The sequence below is a fragment of the Nanorana parkeri genome, unplaced genomic scaffold (assembly GCF_000935625.1).
Source record: "Nanorana parkeri isolate BGI_ZX_2015 unplaced genomic scaffold, ASM93562v1 scaffold1349, whole genome shotgun sequence".
Classification (NCBI taxonomy): Eukaryota; Metazoa; Chordata; class Amphibia; order Anura; family Dicroglossidae; genus Nanorana; species Nanorana parkeri.
In genome coordinates this window covers 47,458-56,811 of record NW_017307617.1, presented here as the reverse complement: position 1 = coordinate 56,811, position 9,354 = coordinate 47,458, and positions in this window count along the sequence as shown.

Here is a 9,354-nt window from a genome sequence, read left to right as displayed (position 1 = left end):
TCCGCCTCCATGGCCACTGATATTGAGTTCCCCCCTCCATGGCCACTGATATGGAGTTCCCCCCTCCATTGCCATTAATATAGAGTTCCCCCCTCCATGGCCAATAATATGGAGTCCCCCCTCCATGGCCATTAATATGGAGTTCCCTCCTCCATGGCCATTAATATGGAGTCCCCCCTCCGTGGCCAATAATATGGAGTTCCCCCTCCGTGCCCATTATTACGGAGTTCCCCCTTCATGGCCATTAACATGGAGTTCCCTCCTCCATGGCCATTAATATGAAGTTTCCCACCCCATGGCCATTAATATGGAGTCCCCCCTCCATGGCCAATAATATGGAGTCCCCCCTCCATGGCCATTAATATGGAGTTCCCTCCTCCATGGCCATTAATATGGAGTCCCCCCTCCATGGCCAATAATATGGAGTTGCCCCTCCATGGCCAATAATATGGAGTTCCCCCTCCGTGGCCATTAATATGGAGTCCCCCCTCCATGGCCAATAATATGGAGTTCCCCCTCCTTGGCCATTATTATGGAGTTCCCCCTCCATGGCCATTATTATGGAGTATGGAGTTCCCTCCTCCATGGCCAGAGTTCCCTCCTCCATGGCTATTAATATGAAGTTTCCCACCCCATGGCCATTAATATGGAGTCCCCCCTCCATGGCCAATAATATGGAGTTGCCCCTCCATGGCCAATAATATGGAGTTCCCCCTCCGTGGCCATTAGTATGGAGTTGGCCCTCCATGGCCAATAATATGGAGTTGCCCCTCCGTGGCCATTATTATGGAGTTCCCCCTCCGTGGCCATTAATATGGAGTTCCCCCTCCATGGCCATTAATATGGAGTTGCCCCTCCATGGCCAATAATATGGGGTTCCCCCTCCGTGGCCATTAATATGGAGTTCCCCCTCCATGGCCATTAATATGGAGTTGCCCCTCCATGGCCAATAATATGGGGTTCCCCCTCCGTGGCCATTAATATGGAGTTCCCCCTCCATGGCCATTAATATGGAGTTCCCCCTCCATGGCCATTAATATGGAGTTCCCCCTCCATGGCCATTAATATGGAGTTCCTCCTCCATGGCCATTAATATGGAGTCCCCCCCTCCATGGCCATTAATATGGAGTCCCTTTTACGCATGTCCATTGATATGGAGTCGCCTGCATCAACCACCCTCCTCTTCCTTACCCCCATGGTCATTAATATTGAGTTGACCTCCCTTGCATCCATAGCATCCTCCACTCTTCTGGGAAGACTTCAGTGAGATTTGTGAGCGTGTCTGTGGGAATTTGTCCCATTTGTGAGGTCAGGTGCTGGTTTTACATGAGAAGACCCGGTTCGCAATCCAATTCATCCCAAAGGTGTTCAGTAGGGTTGAGGTCAGGGCTTTGTGCAGGACACTCAAGTTCCTTCACCAAACTGGTCACACCATGTCTCTATGGAGCTGGTTTTGTACACTTTAACTCAATAATTCAGATGGATCCCCTATGTTCCATAAGGTTTTCCTATGTCCCATAGGATTGAGGTCAGGGCTCTGATGTAGAGGAACTTGAGTGGCCTTCACAAACTGGTCACACCATGTCTTTATGGAGCTGGCTTTGTACACAGGGGACAGTCTTGGTGGAACAGAAAAGGGTCTTCACCAAAGTGCATTTGTTGGTATTGGTTCCTATTGAGCCAAAAGAGCACTTTTTTGGGTTGGATACAACTCTTGGATGATAAGACCTGGCTGGTGTTCAGTAGGGTTGAGGTCAGGGCTCTGATGTAGAGGAACTTGAGTGGCCTTCACAAACTGGTCACACCATGTCTTTATGGAGCTGGCTTTGTACACAGGGGACAGTCTTGGTGGAACAGAAAAGGGTCTTCACCAAACTGTGACCACAAGGCTGGAAGAGCTCAATGGTCTACAATGTCTTTGTATGATGGAAGATGAACAGAACCTTCTCTGGAGACCCCTGAACTCAGTGATTTGGGGGCCATATAGTTGGTGTGATGGTCAGGTGTCCACCTTTGGCCATATAGTGTATAACATCATCACAACAATTGAATGTATTTCCAGAATCCGCTACCACAAGGACTTCATTCTAACTTCATATTGGGCTCCAGCAGAGGATGTAATTATTTCTAATGACTACATAACGGTAGTAGTTGGTTCTCCTTTTATCTCTGGGTGGAGTTCAGCTTTAAGAAGCCCCCGCTTCCTATAATAAGAGTATAAACGGGGAAGACGATATGATCCGCACAGTGAATGTTGTCCCCCCTCAGCCCCGCGTTGTCTATACACGGCTCTGCGGGCCTTAAAGAGAACGCGGGCCCGCCGGGAACCTTTCTGCTCCCTGTGATGTCACAGTCCTCTCTTCTATTGTTGCCGCTTTTCCTGAGCGTCTCACCTCCCCGCTGTTCGCGCTCGGCGCCGTTCTCTGTATGGAGAGGATGCTGGCCGGCCCCGTGAGATGTACAGAGGAGCACGCCGAGCATTTGAAGTGCACCTTCTATTCATAGTGCCGGCAGCCTTGAAACTTGTCACCTGTCGGAAAGGTGACCCAGGTGACGGAAGAGGCAACCGCAATGTGCGCAAAGCACGTCTCATGGGGGAGGGGGTATAGATATATTATTCTACGTATTGTTTTTGAGCCTTTCTCATACTTAAGGAATTGATTTAAATGTAGTAATCAATGAATAAAGTCCGGACATGTCACAATATACAACAACTGCACAGCACAGTGGCGTAGTGGTTAGCACTCCTGCCTTGCAGCACTGGGGATCCCCAGTTCAAATCCTGGCCAGGTCACTATCTGCAAGGAGTTTGCATGTTCGTCCTGTGTAGGTTTCCTCTGGGTACTCCGGTTTCCTTCCAAAGACATGCTGGGAGGTTAATTGGCTCCTCTCTAAGTTGGCCCTCTATGTATGCATGTGTTTATTGAAAGATGTCCCGGAGTCCCTATTGATCAATATAACATTAATAACCAGGGACGCACCGACATATCGGCCGCCAAAACACATCGGCCCGAAGATAGGGACCATAGATTGTAAGCTCCTTGAGGGTAGGGACTGTGCAACTATGTAAAGTGCTGCGTAAATTGTCGATATAAATACCTTTAATAAATAAATAAAACAGGGTCATTTTCCAGAAAAGCTTCAGTATCTGCCTCTTGCAGCCCTGTGTACAGCAGAGCTCAGACTTGGGTGATGGAGTATCAGCCAGAGCTGCCAGTCAGCTATTCTGCATATGCACGTGACCATATGCTAACAGGGAGCATGCGGAGAGGTGAAGAGAGGAGAGAGATGAAGCACATTCGTTTCTCCTGTCACTGTCCAGTCACAAGCTATGGGGGAGGGACAAGACCTGTAAGTGCGGCAGAGAAACGTCAGGTCTGCTAGACAGGGCTGTACAGCGCGGCGGAGCTTTGTTACTCCAAGGACTGAATGGACTGAAATGCAAACCCTTTGGCTTGCCGTGCAGCTCCGGTGCATGGATCTGATTTGTGCGTCGAGCCCTTTGGGCCTGAACGTGATTCTCTGTGACTTGGCGGTCGCTTTAAGAGGCTGACATTTTTGCTCCTCCACCCAGATGTAGTGTAACCTGCCGCCGGGCTCCCACATAAGCTTCGGCATGCAGGTCAGAGCTCCGGGGTCAGCGGGTCGCAGAAAGCTTTTGATACGTTCTTTTTAGATGCTCTTTGTGCTGAGAATGGAGCCGGGCAGACATACCGACACATAAGGGCCCTTAGAGGGCCACGCACAAAGCTGTGCTGATCATTGTGTTATAGAGATTTACATTGTATCTTACAAACCACTCAGAGTCAGGCATAGTGGTATAGGGGGGCTCCTAAATCAAAGGGGAACCAGCCCACCCCCCCTCACTACAAACACTGAAACTATATACCAGATATACCATGTGAGGAAAATGTATATTTGTCAATCGATTATACCTGTTATCAATATTATATAATACACATCAATAGGTATCAGTTATCAATGTTCTATAATATTCATAAATAGGTATCACCTGTTATCAATGTTATATAATATTGATCAATAGATGATATCAGTTATCAATAGAGGTGCACTGAAATGGAAATTTCGAAACCGAAATAAAAAAATTGTCAGGCCGAAACCGAAAATGTTTTTTATTTTAATTTTTTTCAAAAATATTTTATTTGTATTCATTTTTTATTAAATCTTTTTATTTTTTACTTTACTTTTAGGGGCTTCGGGGAATTATTGGGAGGTCTAAACAGACCCCCTGATATTTCCCTTTTAAAATACAAAAAGAGATTGAGAATACAAAGTCCTCGGAGACACAGAGTCCTCTATCTCTTCCTCTGTGTCCCCTGTAATACATGAAGAGGAATCCTCTATACTGAGTGTTCCTGATCATTCATAATATGAGGACAGAGTGTGTTTACTATAACCACAATCATGAATGAACAGGAAGTGATGTAGAGGTGATTCATAATTGAGGATATAGTTTACATACCAGGTCCTCAATTATCTACACACACTCAGAGATCACTGATCACCGACTGCTTGTACCCGCTCTCCATCCTGACAGCTGTCACAGGAGGCGGAGCAAGCGGTGCGGGGAGGAGAGCTCAGCCTCCTGTGACAGCGCGGCCTGTCTCCGCCCACACTGCTCTCCTCTGATCTGTGATAGGAGGCTGAGCGGTGTGGGAGGAGACGGCGGCCGCTCACAGCGCTCTCCTCCCGCAGCGCTCGGCCGGCTGTCACACTTTCTCTCCTCCCCCCTGGGACACAGAGCAGCCCCCAGCCGGGAGGAAAGAAAGCAGGGACGCGCCGCTGTATCGGCAGGAAAATGGCACTTTCGGCAATTAGCCAAAAGTGCAATTTTCGGGCCGATGTGTTTTGGCGGCCGATATGTCGGTGCGTCCCTGGTTATTAATGTTATATTGATCAATAGGGACTCCGGGACATCTTTCAATAAACACATTGATAAGGAGGCGAGTTGTGTAACAAGTTGATATAGAAATATATACACAAATGTTACAATGTTTCCTCTCCATCAACATACATGTAATACAGCGATCCCGTGTGACCAATCAGGACACGGCCTGAGATCCGAATTCAGTGTTTTGGGGTGCAGAGTGGCCCTTTCTCCAGGGGGACCTGTGTCCTGTCTTAGCCCCAAATACGTTGGGGACTCCTGAACTCCGGTCAGTCCAACATGCAGCCCGGCAGGAAGTGAGGTCACGGCACGTCGGTCACTTCCTGTAATTATGTTTTTTGTAATGTTACTAGTATAAGTAAAATCATCTATTCCTTGGATTCCATGTACAGGAGACTGCGGGAAGGTGAAGCAGCACAAGGAGCCAATTCGTTTTGCTGATAGGAGGAGAGAGCAGAGTGATGGGGAGATGAGGTCGTCAGTCCCCCTACTCTCCTTGCACTGCCCAGTCACAGGCTGGGGGGAGGGACAAGAAATATTTCTGAGAAAAGTCGGGTTTTCTGGAATTCAGCATTCAAGCTTACCCATCCTAAGGCTGGGGTGAGATATCGGCGATCTCGGGGCGCGCGGTTGCACACAGCGATTGCCATGCGGCCCCCCTTGGTTTCAGTGGGGTCATACCCGCACGGCAATGGCCTAAAAAAGGTACAAGCACCTCTTTTTGCGACACCTTTTTTTAGGTGTTCCCTGACATATAGGAGGGCAGCACAGTGGCGTAGTGGGCAGGACAGTGGCATGGTGGGCAGCACAGTGGTATGGTGGGCAGCACAGTGGCTCAGTGGGCAGGACAGTGGCATAGTGGGCAGCACAGAGGGGTAATGGGCAGCACAGTGAGGCAATGGGTAGAAAAGTGGCATAGTGGGCAGCACAGTGGCTTAGTGATCAGCACTACTGCCTTACAGCACTGGGGGATCCCCGGTTCGAATCCCGGTCTGGACACTATCTACATGGAGTTTGCATGATCTCTACGTGCTTGTCCTCCCACACTCTACACACACGCCGGAAGGTAAATTGGCCCCTGTGTACGTGTGAGATTGGGACCTTAGACTGTAAGCTCCTTGGGGGCGGGGACTGTGCACTGTGTAAAGCACTGTGTATATTGTCAGCGCCAAATAAATATGCCGTATTCCATATTCAGACTCCCAAACGTGACAGGTCCTCTTTAAGACTCTACATCCCGAGCAGCAGCAGTAGGAGGAGATGAGCCGGGAAGGCGGGGTTGGGTCGGAGCAGACAAGGGAACGTCGAAGCCCCCCCATTGATCGGACGGGTCGCCCTCCCCCTCGGGGCGTCTCACATCCTGTATCAATATTCCCGTCTTTCCACAAATTAGATTCCGGGGAGCTTTCAGTGGCCGCAGATCATCTCCAGTCACCGGGAGCCGAAAGAGGCCGACGATTCCCGACATGTGAAATCCTTCCCACCGGACCAGACATGGCTACGGATCATGGGGGCGCCATAACGTCATGTCCCGCCATCTACAGGTATGAAGGATGGCTTTGCTCTTTGTGACTTCCTGTCCCACTGACACCTGCTCCCCCTCATTTCCTGCCCTGGTGTCCCCGATTGGGGAAGTATCTCCGATGACAAAACTGGTCAGAAGTTGTCACCTTTACTTCCACTTTACATGGGCGGCGGACAAATATTTGTGAATCTGTAAAGTGATACAATGTACTCGGATCGCTCGGCATGCTTTGCTGTGCACCCGGCAATCAGAAAATATAGAGTCTGATGCCTGAGTTGGCTGGGTCTGATTCCTGAATGGGAGGAGTCTGATTCCTGAATGGGAGGGGTCTGATGCCTGAGTTGGTGGGGTCTGATTCCTGAATGGGAGGAGTCTGATTCCTGAATGGGAGGGGTCTGATTCCTGAGTTGGCAGGGTCTGATTCCTGAATGGGAGGAGTCTGATTCCTGAATGGGAGGGGTCTGATTCCTCAATGGGAGGAGTCTGATTCCTGAGTTGGCTGGGTATGATTCCTGAGTGGGAGGAGTCTGATTCCTGAATGGGAGGGGTCTGATTCCTGAGTTGGTGGGGTCTGATTCCTGAATGGGAGGCGTCTGATTCCTGAGTTGGTGGGGTCTGATTCCTGAATGGGAGGAGTCTGATTCCTGAGTTGGCTGCGTCTGATTCCTGAATGGGAGGAGTCTGATTCCTGAGTTGGTGGGGTCTGATTCCTGAATGGGAGTTGAGTCTGATTCGTGAGTTGGCGGGGTCTGATTCCTGAATGGGAGGAGTCTGATTCCTGAGTTGGTGGGGTCTGATTCCTGAATGGGAGGAGTCTGATTCCTGAGTTGGTGGGGTCTGATTCCTGAATGGGAGGAGTCTGATTCCTGAATGGGAGGGGTCTGATTCCTCAATGGGAGGAGTCTGATTCCTGAGTTGGCTGGGTATGATTCCTGAGTGGGAGGAGTCTGATTCCTGAATGGGAGGGGTCTGATTCCTGAGTTGGTGGGGTCTGATTCCTGAATGGGAGGAGTCTGATTCCTGAGTTGGCAGGGTCTGATTCCTTAATGGGAGGAGTCTGATTCCTGAGTTGGCTGGGTCTGGTTCCTGAATGGGAGGAGTCTGATTCCTGAGTGAGAGGAGTCTGATTCCTGAGTTGGCTGGGTCTGATTCCTGAATGGGAGGAGTCTGATTCCTGAGTTGGTGGGGTATTTTTCCTGAATGGGAGGAGTCTGATTCCTGAATGGGAGGAGTCTGATTCCTGAGTTGGCTGGGTCTGATTCCTGAATGGGAGGAGTCTGATTCCTGAGTTGGTGGGGTCTGATTCCTGAATGGGAGGAGTCTGATTCCTGAGTTGGCTGGGTCTGATTCCTGAATGGGAGGAGTCTGATTCCTGAGTTGGTGGGGTCTGATTCCTGAATGGGAGGAGTCTGATTCCTGAGTTGGTGGGGTCTGATTCCTGAATGGGAGGAGTCTGATTCCTGAGTTGGTGGGGTCTGATTCCTGAATGGGAGGAGTCTGATTCCTGAGTGGGAGGGGTCTGATTCCTGAGTGGGAGGAGTCTGATTCCTGAATGGGAGGGGTCTGATTCCTGAGTTGGTGGGGTCTGATTCCTGAATGGGAGGAGTCTGATTCCTGAGTTGGCAGGGTCTGATTCCTTAATGGGAGGAGTCTGATTCCTGAGTTGGCTGGGTCTGATTCCTGAATGGGAGGAGTCTGATTCCTGAGTGAGAGGAGTCTGATTCCTGAGTTGGCTGGGTCTGATTCCTGAATGGGAGGAGTCTGATTCCTGAGTTGGTGGGCTCTGATTCATGAATGGGAGGAGTCCGAGGCCATTATATTCAGCTGGAGGACTCTCTGTGTGGCAATGAGTAAAGGAGCAGTGTCGGCATCCCTTTAGAGGTATTTAACCCTTACGGGGGTATATCCACCAAAAAATGACATTCCTATTGCAGGAGATTCCTAAAATCTGACTTGTATCTTAGCGCAGACTTCTGGGAAAACCAGTCAGCCAATCACAGGAGCAGGAAGTGACATTTCTGGGGCCGTTCTGTACACCAACGGAAGGTACATAAAGGGGAATCCATATACTGAATACCATCATTACAGGTGCTGACCCCGCACAGATACCGGAATACAATACATTTACCTGGAGGGGGCCTTTAGGTATTGAATTAACCCCTTCCTGTCGATTTTCCTGGTGATCGCTGTGATTGGCTAGCACAGTGGTCATGTCACCTGGAGCCCGTCCTGATCGTTGCCAAGTGACCGGAGACTTGTCGGTGACGTGCGGTCACAGTGCTAGGGACGGGATGGTGCCGGCTGTAGGCACATATAAAGCCCATCGCCGCGCCGTACCATATACGCACAGAGCCGGCGGCGGCAGGTTGAGGGATTGCGTAGGAAGCACCGCGGGCGTGTTTCGGCAATGTCGGAGAAGATGGACTCGCACTCTAAGACCCGTCTGGAGTTTTTATTTTAAATGAGGAAAGCTCAGACAATCTCCGAGTCTCTTATCTCTCCGTGTGACATTGGAGGACGCGGCATCGGCAGGGGAAAGGCTCATGCCATCTTTTGCCGGAAGGGATCTAGATGGAGGGAAGGCGGCGGGGGGGGCATTAATTTGGAAGGTGCCTCCGGGTGCCGGGTGACGGCGGGAGGCAGCCATGGCTCGGTGCGGGAGGCGTAATAGCTACTTTAATGTTCTGACCGGGGCGCGGAATACAGCCGGCTTAATCCGGTTAACACCCGCCAAGCCCAATCCGATTAACGGCTCACAATCTGATCAGCGGCGCTGTCATATGATAGACGGCGAATCGGCTCTTCCGTCGCCATATGTCACGCGGACCCCGGCCGTCCTTAACCCTTCGGCTGCCAGTATGGAAGAGAAAACAATCTGCCGAAAACCAAAAAGTATCCCACTGCTCTCTATATATATACA